This window comes from Grus americana, chromosome 7, assembly GCF_028858705.1.
Source record: "Grus americana isolate bGruAme1 chromosome 7, bGruAme1.mat, whole genome shotgun sequence".
Classification (NCBI taxonomy): domain Eukaryota; kingdom Metazoa; phylum Chordata; class Aves; order Gruiformes; family Gruidae; genus Grus; species Grus americana.
The window spans coordinates 39,393,155-39,419,883 of record NC_072858.1 but is presented as its reverse complement, the minus strand read 5'-3'; the positions used below and the strand labels follow the sequence as shown (position 1 = coordinate 39,419,883).

General features: G+C 39.7%; 1 protein-coding gene across 1 annotated transcript in view; it reads left to right on the top strand.

Moving 5' to 3' along the window:
• The first annotated feature begins 255 nt into the window (after positions 1-255).
• The window catches only part of PCDH15 (protocadherin related 15), a 1,027,345-nt gene continuing 1,000,871 nt past the window's right edge, over positions 256-26,729 (top strand). The window contains exon 1 of the mRNA XM_054831779.1: positions 256-393. The gene's annotated coding sequence lies outside the window, so the exon portion shown is untranslated. The remainder of the gene's footprint in view (positions 394-26,729) is intronic.

The following is a 26,729-nucleotide window of genomic DNA, read 5'->3' as shown; positions in this document are numbered from 1 at the left end:
CCCCACCCCCTTATGCTCAAGCCAAAATTTCACTTTCTACAATTTGTCTGTTACCCTCCTCTGAAGGAATCCAACTCTGTCTTCTCCACTGGGTAGCTGAAGACAGCAATTAGATCCCCCTTAGTTTTCTCCTTGCAGTCCTTAACTTATTCCAAGTATTTCAAGACTATATTAATTCATTTCTGTCACCCAGCATTTGTTGTTGTGTTGTTCTGGAAAGGCACTTAGTTATCTCTGTTTGATTGCTTTCAGCAGGGCAATGTGGTCTGCTACTTTGGTGTACTTGCAAAAATGAACACAAGAAGAAAACATGTTTATGAGAGGGAGAGCCTGAGCTGACCATCAGGAAAGCAGTAATGAGCTCCTGTCCAGTGACAGTGTGTAGCTTTGAAGGTATATATTTGTGCCTCCTTGTCTGCTGTCATTTTTTTCCTATCAATTCTTCCTTCTCCATATTGCTTTTATCCTTTATTTTGTTACACCGCTCTCTTTTTCCTTGGAACATTATCCCAGAAGGAAACTTGTCGTGTATTTAAAAAAAAAAAGAAAAAAAAAGAAAAAAGGAGGTGTGAGTTCACTACCTAAAACAGTACACTGCTCAGATTTTTAGAAAGTCAATCACCTTAATCTGCATGAAGTGTGTGATTTAGTTAGGGTGATGCAGAAGGTTTCACATCCGTGTTTGTGGAGGGTTTAGAAGATAACTTTAGCTGGCATCTGAGACCTACTGTCAGATAATGAGATGACCTTTCTCTGCAGAGGATGTGGTCCAGTTGGGGACAATTTCTTCTTGACCAGTGAAGAGATGACAGGGATTCCTTAAGATCAAGGAAGCTGCAGAATGAACATTTATGTTCATTTTCTTACAAGTTTAAATAATCATGTGATTGAGGCATATCATCTTAATGATGGGGAAAGAACCCACACATTCAGATACGGAGAAGAGGCCCAGCTGCTTTGCCTGAAAAGCCCTTCATGGCCTCAGGAAATGTTCCCCCAGTCTTGCTGAGTCTCAGAAGCAGCACTACCTGCAATGAAGGAAGTGAGATGTTATGAGGATATTCTCCATCTAACGCGTGATTAGAAGGGCGTTCCTACGAGTGCTCTCTCTTTGGGATATCCCACAAATCCAGAGCCATTATATAGCGTTCTGCATGAATTTCTTAAGCTGAGATTTCTATAAGTTGAGAAATTAATTCCTGTGATACTTTAGCAAATAGCAAAAGCAGAACATTTTTATAATTGTGAGCTCATGCTTTATGTGGAGTACTTCAGGTAGCTTCCTGAGATGGAGAAGCAAACCTTGAAGGTTTACTATATTAAAAGATGGTGTCTGAAGAAGACTATTTAAATGTTTGTTTATAAGTATCCACATGTTTAGACAAATGTTTCTGTCATAATGTGGTTCAAAAATACGTTCTCTTGGTATCTTGAGTAATTACAGCCAGCAGGCAGTTTATTTCTGTTTATTTTCTAGTAAATTCTCCAACTTCTTCCATCAAAATCCCATGTCAGTGTTTTGGGTCTAATGTTCTGTGGCTTTAGAATTATCACCCGCATGTATATTCCAAAATTGCAGTTCTGCTATAAAGTCATCCTGCAGGGAGCTCTTGAGGCTTTCATGACCTCATTTACACAGCGATAAATTCCCAAATCTCATTCAGCCAATGTTTTCGCTGTGAGTAAATATTTCAGTCACCCACCATATAAGATAATTATACAAAGTTGAAGTGGTATGGGAAAGACTGTTCTAATTAAAGGTATAATAAACTATTAAACATGAACAAATGAACTGGTGCTCTGGTGGAAAAAAGGCAGTAAGCTTGTAAAACCTATTGTTCCTAGTTACAGTAATGGGTGTTTCTCAGGCTTGGTCCATGTGGCTGTTCTGCACGGCCCTCATTACTGCGGCTAATCTTGGAATGGCAGCTTCATTCTTTTTAATTTATGGATTCCATTAAAGGCAGCTATGGTCTATATGTAGTTTACTAAAGCTTAATTTTCTTGCAAAGTGAAAAAGTATTTTTTTCACCGAACAAACAACAAGAAAACCCCCAACCAACCCAAACCCAACCTTAATTTAAAATGGGAATTTCAGTAAAAACTCCTGTTTCCAGAATAAGAGTCTTGTATTTCTTTTTCCTTTTTTCCTGAATTACGCTGAAGGCATATGACTACACATCCTCTAAAATGTGCATTGTATGCAGGTGCAAGTTAATTTACAGGTAGTACTGAAGGCAGAGTTTGGTTCTGGAATGATCCCAAGTTTTCTAGAGAAGTTGCCTATTTGAAGAGAAGGAGATTGCATGGTCATCGCTAACAGGGGTTCTTCGTTGGAGTTACTGCCAATGCAGATACTTTAATGAGAATTGATAACTACATTAGAAAACATTCTTGAAAAAAGTGATGAGGTTTTTTTCTCTTTCTAAAATATATATTAAGCCAAGTGTAATGGCTGTAGCCTCTAAAACAAACTCATCAAAAATGATGAAAGCACAGTTCAAAGATACATGGTTGCTTTAATTGCAGAACTTGTCTTAATTTTTAGCTATTCGTTAAATGCTTTTTCTTTCAAGGCAGACCATAGCTATTACTGTCAAGTTCATGTTCTGTACCTTCTTTCTTCATAACAGTTCAATGTGCCATTGAACTAGGGCTCTCTGGAATGTTCAAGAAAGGGAGAAACTATTTGGGCTGGAAAATGAAAGGGATTTACTTTATTTTTGGAAACTGAACTTTCTTTTATCTTTACATAAACCTAGAGGAGCTGTGTATGTTTATATGACTTGTATCATTAAACTGCCTTTGACAAATTTAGGGTTTAAATTCTGCACAAAAATATCATAGAATCATAGAATGTCCTGAGTTGGAAGGAACCCATAAGGATCATAGAGTCCAATGCCTGGCTCCACACAGGACCAGCCAAATCAGAGCATATGACCGAGAGCGTTATCCAGATGCTTCTTGAACTCAGTCAAGCTCGGTGCTGTGACCACTTCCCTGGGGAGCCTGTTCCAGTGCCTGACCACCCTCTCAGTGAAGAACCTTTTCCTAATATCCAACCTAATATCCAGTTCCTAATATCCAACCTAAAATATGCTAAATCTCTCATCCATTATCATATTGTATATTTGTTTTGTCTCTTTGTTGGTTTTTTTTTTAATTATTAACTTACTCTCCTCAATAGTGTACTTTCAAGTTGGTTAATGCCATGGCTCTTCAGTATCCCTAGAGTGAACACGGAAAAAGGAGGAGAAAAGAATAATGATTAGTGCGTGATACTGTCTTCATCATGTATTCATTAGATTTTGTTTAGATAATTAAGCTGTTGGTTAAAATTTAGCAACTGTTCCTATTTCCACAGTTGCTGCACTGTGCCAACACAAGCTTTGAAGCAGAATTTACTTTATTTTTTGAGCCAAGTCAACATCTGTTGGAGATCCTTTGCTTATAGTATTTCAACAGTAGTTTCTTATAAAAATGACTCAAATGTACATTCTGGGAAACTGAGTCACAGAGACTGTTTTCTTGGTGCGTATGTTTGTCTGTCTGACTGACAGCCAACATGCTTGCTAGGCCATGACAGTGGTGATTGTATAGGGAAGGTCTGGTTTGGAAAAGGGCACGTGGAAGTTTTTGCCGACTGAATCATTTTGCTCTTAGGAAAAGCCCCTCTTAGAAGGGGAGGAAGCAAATGTGGCAGAACTGGTTATTTTGAGATTTACTGCTGCAAACATCAACTGTCAATACTGAGAAACTGATTCCTTTTGGGACAGTATTACCTCTGCTCCTTTTCAACAGATTGTAGGAAGCCCATTGGAAGTGTAGGGCTTAATAGAGTGCATTGTGTAAAAGAGAAGTGGTTTAGGCTTGCTTAGTTTTTTTTTGGCTATGCAGGATAACAGCAATCTACCATGGTTGTACAATAGGTTAGGCAGCTGAGGAGGGAAAAAAGGTCCTCTAGTCTTAGCATTTGACCTGGGAAATTAGATAATAAGCCATCAAATCTTCAAGCATCTGTAATTACGTGATGATTCCAGCATCCAGGTGTCTCTAAGGATCTCCAGTCGATTAACAAATTTTGTTTCTTTTATGTAGACAATTAAATATTGACTAAGTATTTTTAAAAAATTTTGGCAAGTCATGTGTTTTCTTCTGCTTGAAAACAATCTCGGAATAACCACAGTATTTATTAATGAATTCTGGTTATTTTATAATGCATTTGTAATCTTGTATTCTTTAGAAAAATTATGTTGTATTTTGTAGACCTGCAGGGTGCTGTTAATGATTTTTGTTAGATGCAATCTGAAAAAGGTAAGATTTAAAAAAATAAATCCAGGGGTGAAGCTGTCAGTGTCTAATAAATGGTGTTGTACTTTCTTAAAGGAGAGCAGTAATGGCTGTCTTTTGTTCTTGACTAGTTAGGCTTGATGTCAAAGTTTTGAGTGGCTACATTCACAGGCCTGAAAAAGAGATTTGCTGGGGTTTTTTTTGGTTTAAATTTATCACAATGAACCCTCCCCTAGAAGCTGATGTTCTCCAGTAAGGATGTCAAAACTCTCCAGTGAATATCACCGTTGTCACTGGGTCCTTGCACTCATTGTCATTGCTTCAATTCAAGTTTTGGAAAGATAATTCAAAATAGAGCTTAAAAAAATCCTGTCTTTATTATCAGCACCCAGCTTAAGATAAAGTATAGTCCCTGGACCTTGTCCCTTATCCTTCATGGAAATCTTACTGGAAAGCGACAAAATAATTCACTCTCTAAGACTTATTTTGAAGTTCTAGAAAGCAGGCATTCTTTATTGCAGCGCTGGGTGCACAGGGGATAACTCCACCTAACGTGCACACCCAAAAGACAAAACTAGCAAGTATTTATACTATATTAATATACCTATTCATTATATTTCTGAGTAGTGCTTATCACATTCATGGATTTTCTGGGAACTCATTAGCATATGCTGTTGTCTTTTGCATATGTTTGTTGGCACCTCTGCGTGGTCCTCAGGGGTCTTCAGACTCAGTCCTGGTATCACCTATACCTTATCTCTCAAGGCTGGTTTTGTGATCACCTTGTAACTTCCTTATCTTTGCGCATCTGTTCTTCCAAGTCCGAGCTGTTTAAAATGAGATTGTTCCAGAGCTGCTTATCTTACAACTAATTATTTTCTAAGTTACAATGGTTTCCCTTTTGTTTGGTTACATCTGTTGAGCAATTGCTTGAATTGATCTTAATATTTCAATATTCACAGGTATCAGAAATATTTAGCCATATTACTCTCTTCCATCTGTAGTATCTTCACAGGCAGAGAAGATGAGAACACTGAACTGCTGTGCTGAGTATAAGGTTAATATCCGAGAGGTTTTTCAGAGCTGCATTTAACAGGGCAGGTTAGGCCATGCGTGCCCCCCCAAAGCCGTGTGAGGAACCTCTTCCCCGCATTGACCGGTGAAGAGTCACGGGGTCAGGGCACTCAGTCATGTCTCGGCCCTTCCGTTTTTCAAGTCCTGCACCCGTCACGTAAATTCAGGATTTCCGAAACACAAAGTTAATGGGGCCTGGGTTTGCTGTCTGTATTTTGTCTCAATAGCATATCTGAAAGCTTCCTGCTTTCAGTCGTTGGCAGCTTTGTGCTAGCATAGTTAGGTCTGCAGTATAAAAAGTATCGTTGGCAGGCAAAAAATGTTATTGCTGGCTATCACTGAATCAGCACTGAACATTGACAGAAAGGGAATAGGTAAGTTACTACTTTAGATTTTAAAAAGTGTCATAAAAATAAAATAGAGGCAAGAGAAGTGAGCGGGCAGAAGAGAGAAGATGATGAAGAAATTAATGTCGTTATGTATCCTTTATGTTATCCTTTGCACAAACAAGCTTATTACTGTGCATGGTAGAGGCCCGATGGCAATCTCCATTTTAATCACCCCTTTCAGTTTCTTGTAAGCCGCAGAAACTTTCTGGGTTGACTTCTTTACAAGTGGCCCATATTTATTAGGGAATTTGAGTATACTGGGTGAAGGTGGGTTTTGTTCATCAAAAGGAAAGTCTGTGCAACTATTTCCTAGTAGGTTAACAAATGAAAGTGTGTGTGTTGGGGGAGGGAGATAAAATTCAGCATAAAAACAACCCATTCTGAAAAGCAATATAGAACGATTTCATTATTGTTGGAGGCCTTTCAGGATTTGGATATGTACATGAGCAGGTTTTCCTTTTCCACTCATAGCTAGAAGTGGAAGAAACTAATGCCTGGATCAGATCACTGATCATTTACTGAACTCATGGAACCATCATAGATGAAAATTTTGGTCACCAGGAAAGCATCTTGCTGACCCAAGCATCCTCATACATCTTCGGCATTTATTACCTCTTCAAATCTTTTCTTCAGTAGTCCTTTGTTATTCACTTTCTCATATATTATGAAACTATAGGAAAGAAATAAAGTTCTGAGATAGTATCAGTTTTTTGAGCCTTTCAATCTATCTTCTCTGAAGCTCATTGCCTTGCTAGGATCCTAACATTGTATTTGATAGACCAGTCAAATTGCTCTGAAATACTAGTCTTGGTGTGATTTGCTGCCTCAGTACATGTCTTGGTACACGTCTCTTAAGTCCTTTTTAGTTTATGACATTGATGTTAGATGATACTATCCAAGGCGTGTTAGTTTCTGGGAGTTTTTTGAGTTTTTTCATTTCATAATCAAAATATGCCAATGCATGTAGTTTCATCATTCCCCAGCATTCAGCAGTGAGCTGAATCTCCTGACTGTCACTTAGATGTTGTCACTTTGTTTTTGACTGGCATTTTACTAAACCCCTAATAAATTCCATGCTTGATTCTGTCAAAGCAGCATTGTCTGTGCACAGTGAGGCACAGTTTAAATTGTTATTAATATAACTGCACAAAGGAACTAATCTTTCACTACAGCACTTCACCTTGTTCCCCATGGCTTAATCAAGATCTTTACACAGCTGTAAGGCTTGTTTTGGTTTCCAGAGATTGTGGCAGAAAATGACTTGCTGTGCATTTCTCTGCTTACGTTAATGTTTTTAGTGAGTATTTAGGTTTCCCTTTTCCTAAGACATGCTAGTATTTAATATTTCATTTAATATAATATTTTACATTGTTCCATGTCTTGGAATGACTTCTTTCATTAAAAAAAAAAAATCATTAAAGGCAGTAAGTTACTTTGAAGTCTTTTCTCCCAAAGCTTTGAGAAAATTTTAGACTATGCCTTGGCCAAGGCAAAGTCAACTGCAAGAGGGTACAGGATGCTTGAAAATAGGGAAGCACCTTGTTCACTTTATCCTTGTGGCTAATTCCCTACTTACAGTGTAGCAGTTTGCATACTTGACTTAAACTCCAGGAGTTTAAATAGTTTTCTGGGAGTTGTATAAGCTAGTATCTCTTTGTCTTTGCTGGGAAACAGAAAAAAAAAAAAAACCAAACAAGCACCATTTTTTTTCTGCCTTCTTTACAAGTTATTTTTAAACACTGTGATTTAAACATTTTCAATGTGTTGTGATGCACTCATCAGTGGAAATAATATAAATTGGTTTAAAAATGTAAAATGTTCTAATAGGAAGCAGTAATATTGCGAGTCAGTCATTTTTAACGAGATCATTTTGCTCTGCCTTAGCTCTCTCTAGTATTCCGGTAGCTGTATGGTACTGTCACTCTAATGGAAACAATAGGGGTAGAAGTGTCTTTGGTTATTTGTGGATATTAAGTGTGTATTTCAAGTGACTTCTGGGGTCTTGAAACCAAATGCTAACAGTTGCTAACAATAAATCTCTCGTTAGCTACACTGTAGGACTCTTTCTGATCGAACCGACTCTAGGATCGTGTGATGTAAAATGCCATCTGGGTTAGAAGTAGGATTTAGCATGGCTGATGCCTAAGTTGGAAGTGACTTTGTCAGAAACTTTTTTAGCTGTAATATGTGTTCAAAGGGAGTAATAGACTATAAAATACTGTATTTTCTGTGTTTCTGTTGTGTATAATTGGAGCTAATGGCATGTTGTTGTCTATGATGGATGTTGACATAAAGGAATACAGCAGTGTATCTTCCTTCATAAGAGGATGGCATCTTAGACGTGCTATCTTGCAGCTTAATGTAGTTTATATATTAATCCAGATGGCTTGCACAGGAGGCCCTTTAAAAGGTGTGCTTGCTGGCATATATTTCAGAGAAGAATTGTTTAATGGCAATGCAGTTAGCTGGGGGTTGGAACAGATATTGTAGGTTTTGTTATTTTGCTTTAGATGAATTTTATTGTCACATTTTAGAGTCAGACCCTTAAGAAAAAGAAACATATGGGAAGTTTTAGAAGGCTGAAGCATGTCAGCATGAACCCTATCACAGAAAAAGGAGGAGAAAGAAAGAGGAGAAGAAGAAGGGAAAAAATAAGAAAAAGATGTGGGCAGGACAGGGTAGCCAGCCTAACTTCCATTTTCAGAAAAATACTGGAACAAATGTTAAGGCCTTGCAAGCACTGAAAAATAATACATTGGTAAGTAGCAGGCAATGTGGATTTGTCAAAAAGAAATCCTGTCAAACTGACAATGACAGGTTAATAGACTTTGTGGCTTCAGAAGAAGCAGTAAATGCAAGATGCTGGAACTTCACTTCAGTGAAAGCTCTGACACTGTTTCCTGTGGCATTCTCATAAGCAAACTAAGGAAACGTGGCATCTGTAAAAACAGTGTGGAACAGAGATGGAAACTGTAGTAGCTGTACATAAATGCTTGGAAGCAGAGCAGCTAGGTGGATTTAGAGACTGGGTACTTTGCAGTAGTAGGATTACTGAAGCATGGGAATAGGTTGGGAATAAGTTTCCAGTGACAGTTCTGGTATTTCCATCCCCTGAGACCTTTAAGAGGTGGCTAGATAAATGTACATCACTAACGGTTTCAGCAGAGAGGTTCCAGCCCTCCTTCAGATGCTGGGAGATAAACCTGGTGATCTCCTGAGCTCCTGTCAAGACCTAGTTTGTATCATATTATCTCAGGAAAGACTGGGTCATTATGCTCTGCTTTTCTTGCCAGCCAGTGAGTCTATGTGTGCACATGTTTTTATAGCACGTTTTTATTTGGTAGCCAGAATAATGTTGGCTGTAAAGAACAGAACTCCAGTACATTGGTTATATCTCCCTGCTCTTTTCTACAGCAAACATAACAAGAAAAAGAACAAGATTATGAAAATCTTTATTAAATAACTTGTTTCAACTTCATTGCGCAAAAGTACCCTAAATAAAACTGAGCAAAACAAAAGGACTTAACAAAGAGGGTAGCTATGCTTGGTTGTATATGACTTTAAAAAAAGTCTCCATTTACTGATAAGGTGTGTACATTTCCCTGATGTTACATTTGCATGATTTGCTCTCTTATTTATAGTCATTTCATTTTTGGAGAGTTTTGTTGACTAGGTAATGAACCAAATGAGTGAATTCTCTTGGTTATATACAGAATGTTTACTAAGCGATGGAGTCAGTAGTTTTGTTTTGATTGAACCCCTGACCATGTCAAATATATTATTCACATATTACTCACACTTCATTACTTTTCAACACCATCAAACACAACACATACTGAATTTTAAAGACTTCCTTTGTGAAGGCAAGTCCAAATATCAAGGGAGAAATTGCAATTACTCCACTCTTCTTGCTCCTTAAAATCATCTCCATAATACTATTTCCTGCCATGCTGTTGTACGCAAACCTTTATGTTCCATCCACTACGGAAATATGGGGAGATAAAGAAATGCACGTCCATGTCTGTGCAGTCTTTGTATCATACAGTAGCAGTTATAGCCAGTAACAGTTTTGTTAGCATACACTGAGTATGAAAGAAGAATGCAGTAAATATTCAGTACCTTTATATGTCTAATTCTCTATTTTTAATTTTCACCTTCCAGTATATTTCACTATGAAGTTTTAGTGCCTTGGAATGAATACATGTGGGGATAGGCCCCAAATGTTAAGTATAATTAAAAATACGCAACAAAGAATATTAATCATTTTTCTTTCTTTAAGAATTCTACAAGAGAAGTGATAATGGTTCACTTTCATATGCTTTAGTTCCCTGGATGCTAATACTTGAACAAAGATCAATATATTGTATATTTCTGCATGTAGCCTATTAATTTATTATTTTAACATCTCAGGCTAGTGGTCTCTTTGAGTTATCCTTGTTACTTTACTTATAATTAGAGAAACTCTTGGAAGAATGTGCTTTCAATCCCCTGAAGGTTTTTTTGTTGCATTAAAGTAGTTTCCAGATAGTGACCCGAAGTGAATTAATGATTAGTTCTGTCAGTAAAATTTAACAAATGAGATGGGCGAGGAACAATAAAGATTGAAAAGTTCAATCGGCATTGCCACTGGGCACAAGAAACTACTATTAGAAATACATAGGTACTGCCTTCTTACCCTGACTGTGACTATCACTTAAAATATACTTTTTCCAAGGAAAGATTTTTTCCTTCTTTCTGTGGATATTATGTAATGGTAGTTTGGTTTTCTAAATCAAATGCTTGCTAAATATGCTTGAGATGGGCAATGGTTGCAGTTGGGTTGTGTTGGGTTTTTTGCGGGGGATGGTGGGGTGTTGTTGGCCTTTTCATCCCCCCTACTTGGTTCCAAATTACATGCAAATTCTTCAAGGGAGAGACCAAGGTCTTAGCTTTCCTTAGTGAACTACCGATCCTGCTCAAAGGGAAGAGGTGGCAGGCAAGGGAACCACAGCTCCATGCTGGGAGCCTGCAGCTCAGGTGGGACCAACGGAGTTTGGCCCCATCAATGGGAGGAAGAAATTCCTGGGAACTGAAGGGGACTGGGCAGACCTTGCTCTGTCACTCATTTGGCTTGAAACAGGGACCAGTCTTGAGGACACAGTAAGTGGATAGAGTGTTGTGTACAGATCTTTACTTTTCTGTCTTTCATGGTCACTTAGAGTTTCTCTGTTTAAAGGTGAAATACCTGAACTGTTGTTACAGTGAGGTTTGGCTTTTCCTGTGTTTAATGATCTTCCAGTCCTCTTTCAGAAGCTCATATATGGAAATACTTGGGCAACTCCATCTCAAAGCTATGCCAAACTTGGGATTCTCTCACACTCAGCTGCATTGTCTTCTTTGCAAGCAAACTCTTTGCCTTTGAGGAAACAGTTTCTTCTCTCTGAGTCTTACTAATAGAGGAGACAATTCTATCAGTGTAAGGTAATCCTAAATTTGGTTTTGTAAGAGATTTTACTGTCAGGTTATTTAGTACTCTACTTTCACAAAGCAATCTCTGTGAATTTTCTGGTTGCGTTTGATCACTTGAGGAAAGAGTTTTGAAGAAAAAGGGAAGAATTTTGCTTGGAGCTGCCTGGCCAGTGCTCTCTGAGATAGTTCATACTGGCTCCCATGTGGTTTGTGTGCCCCAGATCAGCACTTGATCACTTGTCTTCGCAGCAATGAGGAAATTACACCTACCTCTGTGCTTGTGTTTTGTGGTGTCACCTGGATGTATCTGAAAGATAACCTAAAAGCATGACTACTGTGCTCAAAGAATTTGAATCATTCAATTGCACAGAGAGAACATCAAATAACAGCTACTGTGTGTACTATCCGCAATCAGAGGGAGGCAGAGCAGTAACAACTCTGGGCCAGGGAAGAAATTTCCCAGTGCTGCAGACGGACCTACGAACTAAAGATGATTTACGTACTTGCTCTAATTGGGGCTTAACCGTGACTTAGCTGTGCTTGGGTCATGTTTCATTCTTCAGTACAGCAAATTATTAAATGTTTTATTACCAGATTCATCACTTCCAGTTGCATCACACTGAGAATTTGCTGATGACAGCTATCGATCAGAAATCTTAGTGTTCTCTTATCCTTCCTCTGAACAGCAGCACGGAGCTTAAAATAATAAAGAATCCAATCTCCCAGTCACATAAAGTGGTATTCTGCCTTTATGCAGCAATACCTTTCCTGAAGCCAGAAGGATAAGAATTTTCCCCCAGTATGTCCTTCTTCAAATTATCTTAAAATCTTACATCGGTTCATTAGGTATTTATGTGCTAGTTGTGCTACTATCCCTTCGTTGACTTTTTTTTTTTTAAATCTTAGAAGAGCACTTGTAAAGATAATGCTGCACACAGTTTCCCTAACAAGTTATGCAAGCAACTGTGAAAGGATTTTGCAGAATCGTGCTATAAATCCCTTGCATAGGTGCTATTGATTTCTGAAGAGGTCTTGCTGGAAAAGGAATGTGCTGCTCAGGCCTCCAGAGGTCTTACAAAACTCACTAAAAGGACAATAGCACTGAAGAAGCAACAGTAGGAAAAAGTCAATTCTGTGGCTATTTGTTTGTTTGTTTGTTCTCAGCAAGATTATACAGGGGAGAGTATATGGATTAAGCTATATTACTTCAGCTGGGGCTGAAAGTTGCTTTCTTTTTTATTGAGAGTTTTTTGATGTGCCTGTAATATGGGTGAGCTGAGGTCTATTGCTGGGGAGATGTGGCAAACAGACTGTGGCTTGTCAGGTTCTTGGAGTGTGTGAACAGTGTTTCCTTACACAGCGAGTAAACACTATCTTTACAGAAACAGTAATTCGGTTATGGTGCCAATGTTATTTTAATGAGGAAGGTGTTTGTCTTATTCTGCCACCATCTCTTGTTTAAGACCAGGACCATATGTTCTGTCAGTTCATTCATTTGCTGTCAGATACTAATTTTTTTTTTTTTTAAATGATGAAGGCATAGGAAAGGCATCATATTTGTGGCAAGTAACTGTATTATTTGAAGTTATACTTTCATGATACCTGCAAGTCATATTTAATGCTTATATTCATTCTAGTATGCTGACAAATGAGAGGAGGAGAGGAAAAAAAAGAAATTGCTGGAAGAGAAAATGGAGGAAGGTCCCAGGAAAACTAAGCTAAAAATCCCCCCAACTTTATTTTAGTCTTTATTTTAGAAAGATACCTGTTGTGCTGTTGAAATGAGTTTAAGTCTCCATTCATTTTCTTTGAGAAGCCATGATTAGAAGTCCTTATTCCTCCATGCCATAAACAGCAAAGGTAGAGCACTGATTTTTAAATGAAACTGAAGCTACCTTCTCTGTTCGTTTAATTTTTCCCATCCATTCCCCAGGTCAATAGGTACTGTACTTATTCCTTCATCTTTGGAAAGACAGTGTTATCCTCAAGGAATATGTTTTATCAGAGATGGGTTTTAGCCTTTTCCCTTCATACTGTGTTCTTTACAGCATGTATTTGATTTTGTGTCTATAGCAGCAGATTTTTGAGTGCGTTTTAATTTGTGGTATCTGGGACTAGCAGGAAAATATTAGATGGCAGAATAAAAATGTTAGCTTTGACTTGTAATTTATGCTAAGGTTCATGAACCACAGGAATCCTTAGATTCACATCCCCTTAAATAACGTGTTGCTCCCAGCTGACAAGGTACTACAAAATATAATGATTTTAGCAGCAACTATAGAAATATTTAATCAGTTGAACCATAAAGGCTAAGAAAAACAAGGCTCTGCAGAGAGGTCTAGACCTATCTCTGGGTGGTGGCTTCTGGGGGCCCCTAGTCCAACTCCTTGCTCGAAGCAGTCCGAGTAGATCAGGTTCCTCGGGACCTTGTCCAGATGAGCTTTGAATATCTCCAAGGATGGAGATTCGTCTGCCACTCTGGACCCCTGCTCCAGTGTTTAACCACTCTCTGGTGACAAGATGGTAATTCCCTTGTTACACCTTGTGCCTGTTGATCTCTGTCCTTTAGCTGCGTGCCTCTGAGATGACGCTGACCCTGGCTTCTCTACACTCTCCCATGAGGCAGCTTTTTTAAATGGGAAGACACAACTTGTAATAAGCCAGACACAGTCATGTTTTTTAGTTTGTCTTAATTAGCACTCGGTGCTGTTTTGCTGAAATTCTCCAACAGTTTATACTTCACATTTGTTTCAAATACTGTTATAAGCAGCAAATGTTTGCTTGATAATTAAAGGTTAGTGTCTTATAGAAGGAATGGAAATACATATAAAGCACCATTTAAACAGCATACCGACAGACAAAGCATTAAATGGGATTTCTCCCAAGGCACACATTTAATATTGCACTGACGCTTAGAGAAGTATTTAGTAATAGTTTAAGGAAAGCCTTTCTCCTTAGTATTGACTGCAGAAGTCAATGACCGCAGCCACCTAGTGTTACCTGAAAAAGATGCTGTTAAATGATAACCGGTTGCATTTTCAGGTGCACTACAGCATGAGTAGCTATGCAGATATTTGCATAATCCATTTGAGAAGGGGAAATTTATGAAAGTATTCTAATTAACGAATGACATACATAACAGAACACCCATCTTTGAGGTTCAAAAAAAAAATGTTTAAGTCGCTGAGGACTAAGAAGTTTGGCAGTTCAGACTTAAGACATACGTAACACTTCCAAAAATCCTATATTTTCCCTGCCCTTGCCCTGGCATGTCGCAGTGATCAATCACACACTCCCTTACAGGTTGTCACATGCCCTTTTACGTGCTGATTTCCTAAATACATGCAGGATTATACGAGATGCAAAGTCTAAATTTGACTGACAAACCACCATTTTGTCGATATCAGGATCTTTTTACTCATCAGAAGTTGTCTGTGGCCTTGCTAATACCTTTGCAATTATTCTAACTGGCGTTGCTTATGCTGCTTTAAAACTACAGTTTCTTGGCAATGTAATGACAGTCGCATTCAAGCCCGAGGAAAACATGCATTTCAGATTGTTTTCACTTTTGAACTTGTCAGATTTCAAACTTAACCTTTTGGAGAGGAGTATGTGAAGTACACAGAGGTGAACCTTGGCTCCACTACGTAGGATCCAGTGAGCGTGAGAAATGACTGAACTGGGGATTCATGTGTGTACTGCCTCAGTGGGTATTATCAGTGTAGAAGGTTTTTTTCCTTTTAGGTCTGTTTCAGGATTGGATGGCAAACTGCTCTTGTAGTCTTTAGCTGCAGTATATAATGTAGCTTTGACTGTGGGCTTATATTCGTTTTGTGAACAAAGTTTCACTAAGAATTTGTCCTCTGTCTGCTATCGCTTGCTACATGTGTGATTGGGAAAGCTTACTGGAATTTGCTCATATTACCTACTCTGATTGCAGGCTGGTGTGCGGTAGGAATGTGTCTGTCTTGACAAATCAAATCCTGCATCACCCATCAGCAAGTACCATCACTGTAGCTATGCTGTCATTACATTTGACAGCATAAAAAGCATTGATTGCATCAAAAATGATTTGAGTCATCCTCAAGGTCAGTGACAGAGGAGGCGTGATCACTATTTGAAGGGAGTTGGAGATTTTTTTTTAGGTTTTGGTCTAGACTAATATTGGCATGAAGTCCTCACTCAGGAAAGCAGAGTCAGACTCCTCACTCCATTTACTTTTTAGTGGACGTGCATATCTGCAAAGAGCTACAAATGAAATTACGTGAAAAACAGTGTGATGGAAGTTTGAACTAAAACTAGTTTTAGTTTTGTGGCTGTGTTGGGTTTGCATGGCAAGGTTTTGGTAGCGGGGGGGGCTACAGGGGTGGCTTCTGTGAGAAGCTGCTAGAAGCTCCCCCTGTGTCTGATAGAGCCAATGCCAGCCGGCTCTAAGACGGGCCCGCCGCTGGCCAAGGCCAAGCCAATCAGCGCCTCTGTGATAACATATGTAAGAAGGAAAAAAAAACAAGTTAGAGCTTTTGCAGCCGGAGAGAGGAGTGAGAAGATGTAAGAAACTCTGCAGACACCAAGGTCAGTGCAGATGGAGGGGGAGGAGGAGCTCCAGGCGCGGAGCAGAGATCCCCCTGCAGCCCGTGGTGAAGGCCATGGTGAAGCAGGCTGTCCCCCTGCAGCCCATGGAGGAAGGATGGGGGGGTGTAGAGATTCCACCTGCAGCCCGTGGAGGACCCCACGCCGGAGCAGGTGGAGACACCTGAAGGAGGCTGCGGCCCGTGGGAAGCCCACGTTGGAGCAAGCTCCTGGCAGGACCGGTGGACCCGTGAAGAGGGGAGCCCACGCCAGGGCAGGTTTGCTGGCAGGACTTGTGACCCCATGGGGGACCCACGCTGGAGCAGTTTGCTCCTGAAGGTCTGCACCCCGTGAGAGGGACTCCATGCTGGAGCAGGGGAACGATGAGAGGAGTCCTCCCCCTGAGGATGAAGAAGCGGCAGAAACACCGTGAGATGAACTGACCGTAACCCCCATTCCCCGTCCCCCTGTGCCGCTGAGGGGGGAGGAGGTTGAAGCCGGGAGTGAAGTTGAGCCCGGGAAGATGGGAGGGGTGGGGGGAGGTGTTTTAAGAGTTGATTTTATTTCTCATTCCTCTACTCTGTTTTGCCTGGTAATAAATTAGATGAATTCCCTCTCTAAGTTCGGTCTGTTTTGCTCGTGACAACAATTAGTGAGTGATCTCTCCCTGTCCTTATCTCGACCCACAAGCATTTCATTGTACCTTTTCTCCCCTGTCTAGTGAACGAGGGGAGTGAGAGAGCAGCTCTGGTGGGCACCTGGCCCCCAGCCAGGGTCAACCCACCACAGTGGCCTATGTAGAAAAACTAATGCTATTGATGGATATTGCAACTTTACTTCCCATGACAGGCTGTAGTCCAGTCAGACCTATTTGGTACCAGCTTCATTATGGAGAGTAAAATAATGGATTTAGTTTCAAAAAAACTAATTTCTATTTGTCACAGAAAGTTTACATGTAGCTCTTGAGAAATATTTGTTAAAAAACATAACCCAGAACCCACACAGAACGAAACCAAAGCAATGCTGTTTTGGTGAACTGCTTTTATGCCCTATATAAAGTTTTGAAATTATGTCTTGTTCTATGGCTATTTCTCTTCATGCAGCTTCCAGCATATGCAATGGTCATACATAAGCTGCTACTGATGACCTCCGATCTGACAACATTGCAGTAGGAAATATCCTCATGCTGTATTTCTTTGACAGATACCGAAGTGAGGAAAGAGATCTCTGCTTCTGTATTGGCCCCTGGCAGTTAATTTGTTAACCCTGTTATGCCTGAACTATAAAGTGGATCAGATCTGAAAACTCTCTGTTGATCCCTGGTATGGCAGAGTGAATCTGGAGGAAAGTCAGGTGGAATCACTGAAGCTGGAAGGAATAGGGTTTTGGGGAATAGGATTTGGCAGTGACTCCAAGCTATGGCTCCTGATTGCACTGAACATTTTTTCCAGGCTAGGGATTAATTTAACTCTGCATGGCTTTATAATATCAAAGTGCTGAATTGCTTGTAGCTATGTACTGAAATAATCCTGAGTTCATCTTGCTCTGAATTACTGCCACGCTGCTTTCCAGTGGGTCAGGGATATGCCTCCCTCGCAAAGGGAAAACAGTAGCAGAATAAATATATATAACTCTAAATGTATAAAATATGTAATTACAAAAATATATAAATACAATATTTTTATATATATTTGTTGCTTATAGCTGCTACCTTTATATAAATTGTGAAAAAATGAGGAAATGGAATCAATTGGAAATTGTTGACCTGTTTTGATTTGTATGTACCCTTCTGCACCTTCTCCCCAAACACTGCTTGCTTTCTTCAGCTATCTTTTGCAGGTTTTAAGAATCTCTTGAAAACAGTCAGGTGAACGCTGGGGATTTGCAAACAGAAGGTTGGAAATCGCATCTGTGGGTCTCAATAGCAAAACTGACCTCTTGTACTCCATAAACTCGGTGGATTTTTGCTTCTGTCAGGGTTGCATTTGAACCAGAGCACTTCTTTAAACACTCCAAATCCTCTGTCTGGTACCTTGTATTCAGGACACACAGTGGAAAGGCAAAGTTTGATCTTCTATATTTAACGGGCTTGATTCTGATTATACATCTCTATTGCTTCAGTGACTTCAGTAAAGAGAGCTTCTCTGTATTTCTCTGATTTCAGAATTGGACCTGAAATTGATAGTGGTATCACAAAAAGGAAAATACCACTAGCAACTAACACTCAAGAAAAATGACACAGCCTGGTTTTGAAAATGGAACTAATTTATTCACCAGCTCCCTCAGCGGTGAAGCAGAAATGAGTGGAAAGGATGAGAAGTGATAACAGTGATGAAAGCTGTGGCATCCTTCCGTAGGCAGGCACTAAGGCTTCTTTTAAAAATTTGCCGTGAGGTTTGTGACACCAAGCCACCACCTTGTGAGAAATGTCTGGATTTCTAAAGCTAGGCTTAAGACTCCAGGAAAAAAAAAAAAATTAGAAGTACACATCTCCCTCAGTCTTGTCTTTTATATTGTGCTGCTCAGCATTGGCTGTCAGCAACAGAATCAAGTTTGGTGTCCAGGGATCCCTATTAAAATTACTCAGTTCAGCTCTCCAGCTGGAAACCAGCAGAGTACCAGTGCTGGTTGGGTGCTCTGAAAGTACACACAAGGGTGGTCTTTCTGCTAGCGCTTGCTGTGCAGCAACCAGAGCCTCTTTCAAACTGAGGGTCACCATTGTGACCGCATTAGCCAAGCTCTCGTCTAGAAACTTGAGGAAAATTAACTACACTTTCTGATGGCAATGAGTTAATCTGCCATGCTTGCATGCTTAAATTAGCTTGGCAAACAAGCTTTGTACCGAAGAGCAACAGTACGATTGTAACATGGTAGGTAGAGTAGCGTGCGCTGCTGCGTTCCTGGGGTATAACGCTTTTTCAGTGCTCTTTCGTCTGCAGGAAGGAGCGTTAGACCAGCTGGTTTCTTCCCCCTCTGCACTAACACTTGACTCCAGTTTGGGATTGTTGAAGCTTGCTGGGTAGCACGGCCTGATTTAAGCTGTCGGGTTTTGTGTGGTGGCCCGCTTTTTTTTTTAGCGATGCTTTGTTGCTCCCTGCCATCCGCTGCTCTAGCTAACTATACCAGCCTTGCTAACAGCTTTTCTTATTTCAGCTCTTAGCAAGAGGGCACGTAGCACTGAGAGCTAACACAGTCTCCGAACATATCAGTGACCCTGTAACAACCTCCTCCAGCTCATACCTTGGAGCAGGCACTTACGTAAAGCTCCCGCCTCAGTTTTCTAGGTTCTTTGCTGCTGTACCCCAATGCTGGAAGCTCTTGGCTTTGATTCGAGTGAGCCTTCACCCAGGCATGCATGGGCGACTGGTGATAATTTCATACATTATCATAAATGGCAAGCTCTTTTCTGCACTGTCTATAAGAAATATCCCTAGCTTAGTAAAATAACTCATGAAAACAAACGTGTTAATGCCTGACAGTTTGTCCTTTTTATTTATCATTTCTCCTTTTCATTAGATGCTTGCAGAGTGCTTCTCTATTTCTTGGCTGCCCTATCTTCTGAAACTCATTGTATCGAAAGGTCCTGAACAGATTTTGCTTTACGCACTAGGCTTATGCACACAGTATATAAATATTTAAATAAGCAAAACTTTACCAGAATGGGGAGATAAGAACAGATTATGTCAGATGTGGAAACCTGAGCAATCCACATCAGGAGATCCTTTTAAGACCCTAGGCAGACTGGCAAACACCCTTGGCTGTATCTTCTTTCTGTTAGCTGGATATGGCTGCAGTAGCAGTCCTGCACGCTTTCTTTGTCCTTGATTGTATGTTCTTCACAGCATGGCGATCAGGCTCAGAGTAGTCCAATCTATGGCTAGATCGATCTCCTGCTTCGAGGAGGGGTATGGAGTTTTCTGCCAGGTTTAGGGCATTACTGTTCAGGGATCAGTGAGGATTCTCATGTCGCTGAAGGAAATCTTAATGCTTCAGAGACTAGTGAAGCTACTACTGCAAACTGCAGCAAGGCCGTGATTACACATCTAAGTTTTAAAAAAATCTTTTGAGCTACCATCAGTCTTTGCAGTCATATCCCCAGAAATGTGGTTTTACCTTCTCCCAGGAACATTAAGAACATCTTTCCTCAGAAGCAAAGTTGGCAAAATGATAGAGCTTGTAAACAGCTTCAATGAGGGAAATTCACCTTTCTTCGGCTTCATTGCTGGCATTACTTCCAAATTAGTGGTGTAATTCTTTCTATCCCGTTCCTATTTCTGGAGAATCTATTTGGATGTCTTGCTGTGTCATTTTCCTGCTCTATTCTGCTTAGTTTTTCATCTTGTTATATGGATCCAACATCTGTTGGGATACTCAGAACTGTTGAACCCTTTCAATTCGAGTAGTAGGTTTTCCCCATCTCTGCTGATAGTTAATAGGGCTTCATTTTGCCAGGGTCTTTCTTCTACTTGCATGCTTAACGTTTATGCAGTGACGATGTTTGCATTTTCTATTTGTACTGTTGTGACATTCAAAGATTGCCAGTAAAGATCTAAGCCTTGTTGAGCCAGCACTCTACAAAGCCCAAATAAATGAGAAAACGTGGTATGTATACCAAAGTGCTTTAATTCTTATGTGATGTTTAGACTTTTTCAGGGACTTTATATAAGACATGCTATCAGAATGTGAGAAAGAAGTCGTGTAGTTTGACTGAAAAGAAGGAAAAAAGAAAAAGAACGTATCTACCTGGCTATGGTTTAAGTCATGACTAGTGTGACCAGCCTCCTGCCTCGCTGCTCCTCTCCCGTTCAGCTTCAGCATTTTTGAGCAAATAATGAGAAAGTTTCCTGCAACCTCAGAGTACCACCTATAAATCCAGATACTGTTAACTAATAATATAGGCAACTCCTGTACATAATTTAGAGGATCAGTACGCTGCAAAACTCCTCGGTTACAGGTGTTTTTCACTGCTATTTCTTTTCTTTCTGTAATAGCTCTAGCATCTCGTTGAGTGCATAGCACAGGAAAAGTGACCAGCACTACTCTGAACTCTTACTAGCTGAAAATGGGCTCTTACTAAAATATTCAAACACTATTTGCTATATTCTGACATTGTAGTACTCTTCATAGATGTTTGCAGATTATTAGGATACTAAGCAATTATGAAATTACTAGGATACTAAGCAATTATGAAATGGAAGTGCTTCATGAATTTAATTTTCTGATATGCAAAGCACAAGGGAAAAATACTAATATTAATACAATAGAGTCTCCAGGATAAAATATTTAACAGTAACTTTCTCTCCCTAAATTAAGGAAGCTCAGCAGGAGCAAAGACTCACTTGTGCAGCAGCCCACTTGGACTTTCAGCACCCATATCGCTAAGAACTCTGTGGCTCACAGTGAAAAGTTTCATTTGTAAAAGGATCTGTGAATCCTTCCTTCCTTCCCCCACGGCTGTTTTCATCATTCAACAACTGCCTTCACAGCAAGATAACCGTTTTCCTTCTTGGCCTCATCTTACTCATTCAATACCCACCTGTAACGAGCCAGGCAGGTTTTCTACAGACAGACAACAGTGTCATTTGAAGTAGACTTCTTGCAAAGCAGGATCTCTTCTGTGCCTTTGTAGACAGGGTCTTAGAAAGCCAAAGATCTGATTTGGGGGGAGAGGGGGGGAAATAAGTGTGTGTATATATCTGTACGTAGCTGTCTTTTTAAGTTTGTGCCATTAAATCTTACATAGAAATGAGCTCCTATAATACCTTAATTGGAATTTATATAGGTAATAGAAAAAATATAGAGGCCAGTGTCCATGCATGTTACATCAAGGAATGAGATTAAATGTATGTGTTTACCAGATATGTCAAGGCATGCAATGTGTGTATTGAGTAAAGAGTACCTATCACTTACTAATAACCATGACAATTGTGGGTAGATGTTTGCCTTTTTATATAGTCTCCAATTCTTTGGTTTGTGAACGTGGTGAAGGGATGACCTGTTTACAGGAGTTCCCAATCAGAAGAAACGCCAAAGTGTGTGAGGGTGAATCCATCCTTTTAGAGAGAATATTGCAATAGGACTGCTCTGCCCAGGCTTAAAGACCCTCCCGTTGCTATGGATCTTAGTAAATGGACCTGCTTGGAGCGTTTGAGGGATCACGCTAGTGCTAAGATTCCCGAATCTTACTAATGGCTGCTGAAACTGTAACATTTTTCTTACCTATTTTATTTCCTTCCCTCAACATTTACATTTTCATTTGCTTTCATGCAGAAAATAAATTCCATGAAAGGGAAACTCTTAATAAATAACCTGTTGTAAAGAGTATGGCGTACCTAGCATAACTCCTTCAGTTTTAGAAACATCAAGATTGCATCACTGAAGATTGTGCCTGTTGGTAAATTAAATACAATACAAACCAAGTTCAGGAAATTAAATTCATTATAAAGATAATGGAAAATTCTCATTTTCCTTCCTGCTGTAGTCATGCACGGTTTAATTGTTGCCTGGAACAGTCAATGCCTTGTAAAGAAAATAAATGTCCTCTTCTTTTAAGACACTCCTCAGTTTTCCAGGCATACGTGGCGATCTGTTTTATTGCTAGCCTGGATTTAGTCAGTTAATGCCTGAGCTTGTGTGATTCAGGGAGTGTCTGCTCTGAAAAGATCACCAACAGGTACCATTACCATTGACCTGTCCTGCAACGGCTCTGCGGAAAAGTCATACATAATCCTTCTCAAGCACCTTGGGTTACATCAAAACAATCCTGTGACTTAACTCCACTGAACTGACTGGAGTATTCTAGCTGTATTTCAACCTGGCCCGTTACATAGTGGGGTTTTTTGGTAGTATTCACATTATGTTCATCTTTATTTAATATGGGTAAACATGGTTGAAATGTTTGTAGCAGCAGGAGGAGGCAGCTGTGCACTTTAGTACTGGAGATGCCAGACTTCAGTATAACAGAACAAGTAGCTAGGAATAGATAATTTTGCTCAATTTCTTTTATTAATCAGTTTGATTATTTTACTTTCTCCAGTTTTGCAAAGCAGACATAATCAGATTCGCTTAACAGCATGATAGATCTGTGTGTTAAATTATACAGAGCAACATTATTCATAGGTCCTTTTAATTTCCCCATATAGACTAATCTTATTAATATTTATCTTCTAATCTTCTTACTAATTCAGAGTGGGTAATCTCTGTCTAAATGAAGCTACTGTTCATACAGAGCTCTGTTTCCTTTAAAGAAAACGAAGAAATCATAGTAGCACTTAACATTATGAAAAGCTTAAAGCAGAAAAAATGTAATTAAGTATGAAGTATCATTAATGGTGCCAGCGTCCAAAATGTTTGTGTTGTCAAAACAACTGGCAGGATGGATGATAGCATGCCGAAGGTTAAGCCTCAAGTTTGGAAACACCTCCCCATGTTGGGTCTTGGCCCCTGCAGTTATGTTTAGATATAGAAACCATCTTGTTAGGATGGTTAAGAAGTAATGGGTTTGGATGATGACGAATTTCCTGCCAAGGTCCCAAATGACCTAAGAACTGCTCCTTTCACCCATTGGTTCTATTCAATGGTAACAGAGGGATGGGGGAAAAAACAAGGTAACTTCAAAAATGCAGGATGTAACCTAAGGATGACTGTACCTTCTTCTAGTTCTGTGAATGGGGTTTGGCTCTTGAAACATGAGGAACTGTAGAGCCAATATGGAATATGTTCACTGATAAACACATTGTACTACTTGGCTGTTTCTAAGTGGATACTTAACGGACTTTACTTATGTAATCTTCAGTCCCTGTCAATGGTATCAAATGTTTTGTGAAGCATTTAGGCACATGCACAAGTCTGTCCCTACTCAGTAAAGCACTTCAGTGTGCTCTTAAGCCCCTTGATTTCAGCTCTTGGTTTTATCTGCAGGAGGTTTTTCAAAGGCAAGAGGCTGTCCTTATCTCACAAATGGGCTAAGCTGCCTTATGGCAAAATAGTCCTCAAAAACTCTTTGTTAGACAAAATGTTAATTTTCTTCTCCTTCCCCTGCTGCAATGGTCGATGACCTTAGAACCATTCCTTTCTTAACCTATGCATTTGGGAAATACTGATTCTAATGATTTCACTTCTGTTTATACCCTCAAACTAGCACTGAAAATCTTCTGTATTTTCCCCAGATGGAGGCATATGCAGGGTGATGCATCCATGCCAGTCATTACCTGTGTAAATTTTCACGTTTATGCATCAGCATGGTTAGGACAGTTGTTCTGGATGCGCACAAACAAAGCAAGGAAAAATAAACAATTTTTAAAGCACGAAGAAGTGCCTTGTATTGCTTCCTAAGATTTTGTCCAGAAAAACACCACATTGAGTGAGATTGCAAATTCTGGTAGCTAGGTGGAAACTTTTTTACTTTTATGCACTTTTTACCCTGAACAGCTCGGCAAATTTTGGGGTGAAGATGAAGTACACCGTGTCCAGGTTTGCCTGCTGACTGCTTTGGATTGAGGATGATGCCACCGATTTTTGACATTCAGGCATTGTTAGAATCATCTTTTCTGATGTCCTTTATAGCCCTCGCTAAAGTGCCTCATCTGGTAATGCTGAACTAAATTGTCTCTAAAAATACCCATTCGTGATATAGAAACTAGAAAGCATAATACATCCCTCTGTAAGCTGTGCAAGTGTCTGCTCTCATAGTATAAAAATGTGTGTTCCCAAGTAATTTAATCTAGTTTTGGATCTCATAATGAGTTTTTCTGCCAGATTAAAGCATAACGACCAGGGAGGGATAACAAGGAAGATTAGGGATGTGGAAAAACTTTCTTATGAAGGAGTGAAAGGATTGATACTGTTCACTGTGGAGAAACAGTAACTAAGAACAGATATGAAAAGGTCTCTGTCATTTGTTATTGTGAAGCCAAGAGGGGGCCCTTGCATTTGTTCCTTCTCCCACGACAACAGGAGGTAGAGATGCTCATTTAAATGAGACCTAACATCTATTTGAAAGGAAATTACTTATTTTTCCCCACTACATACTTTTAGCTGTTTCAAGATTTCACTGAGACTAAGAAATCAGTGAGGTTTTCTTTTTTTAAAGTCTGCTTGCTTATAAAGATAGACAGAATTTCCCATTATATATCCTGTGCGACAACACTACAAATAAAAAGCAAAGCCTAAAAAGCTCAAAATATTTGGAAGAATCTCAGTGTTTCAGTGCCTTGGTTCGTAAGCAAAACTCCTGTATTTTCAGACATTTGCTCCATATAAAATGTTGAGAAGAGTCAGAAGGATCAGAAACATAGAAGGCTTTATGAAAATATCATCTCTGGGTAATGTTCCGCTTGTCTTACCTTCATAAATATATAAGCAGTTTACGTGAGCATCAACTGTGTATAATATATAAAACAGTAAAGGAAGTTTCATATAATCTTGGGACTGCATACCTGAAAACTTTGTAATTTAAGAAGGTGAGATTTTATTGTGTGGTTTATTGTTTGGCTGCCTTGAGGAAACCCTTTGAGGTTCCTGTGAAGCTCTTGGTGCTGGCCATTCAGCCACAGCAGCCTGTTTCAGATGGGCTGGTGAACTTTGGTAAAGCAGCTAACATGTTCTGACATCCTTTGGCCTGTTTTTCTGAAACGTCAGATATTTTGGGTTGAATAATTTATCTCTTTGTGTTGTATTATGAATGCAAAAGTCTTTTCTTTGTGAGCTGAAAATGAAAGTTACTTGAAATTGTGTCTCCTGGCATGCAAGAAGGTATTTAGTTGAGACACCAGTAGTCTTAATGTTTAATTTACACAGTGTTTGAGGTTCAGCATACTTCTCCCAGAGAACTTGTCATTTTCTGCTGTCTTTCAATCTTAGCAATAGAGATGACGTGATACTGAAGTTCTTAGCGTGCTTTGGTTATTTACAGATAACATGGCTAATCCAGAAACTTGTCAAAAAAGAAAAACAAAACAAAACAAAAAAACCCCCAACAAAATCCACCTAAGTGAACTGTAAACGAGAAGTCTATCTGGTATGCTTAGGAAGCTGGCTCCAAAGAATGACAACCCCCTTAAAAAATAAACCAACCGGAAAAAAAAAAAATAAAAAGAAACTACTTGTAAAAAAAGTCTTGACAGGTCTTAAAAGACTTACAGCAGACATGTCAGCAGGTGTTTTATCCTACATCATGTTTTGCAAGGAGGGCTACACGTACTTTCTGATTACTTAAATGTCCAGCTGGGTTCTGGTATTTTGGTTATAGCATTGAGATCCTTGCTCTAATAAGATAGTTGAACTCATTTGGTGTTATTTCATTTAGCAGTCGTCTTCCTGACAGCAGCCCTGTAATGTAGAGGGCTTAGTATGCTTAGTAATTGAATCCACTGCCTGTAGGTGCTTCAGGCAGCTCTGCAAGTTGGTTGGTTCTCCCACCTAATATCGTGCTGATTCCTAAAAGTATCGGAGGATGAGGTGGTAGAGGGAGTATAGGAACTGGGGGGAAGCTTGGAAAGAAGGAAAGCACAAGAAGTTATGCACTGTCCTTTGCCCTCCCCAAAAGCCGCCTCCTGGTTTAATGAGGTTTTCCCTCATCAACCCTTTGCAGCAATGCAGCAGCCGGCCCCTGCTGCATGATCCCGAGGCTGTTCCCTGAGAGGCATGCCTGCAGCCAGGTAATTTAATTCAATAAGGAGATTTGGGAGGAGAAACCAGGCAGGACTGCAAGCAGCTAACCTGTTTCAACAGGCCGCAGTGTCCACGTTCCCAGACATTGGTGGTGGTGCTGGCCCTGGCCTACAGCCTCAGGAACGTTTCATCTGTCACTTCCTGGTTTTGTTTGAAACAACAGTATGAAAGTATGAGAGGGGTATTTCTGGAAAACATTTTTCCACTCCTCGGTGAACATTATAAAGTTTTCAGATTGTAGGCTTCAGTGGCAGTATAGAAGACATGATTGAAAAAATTTGAATGTTT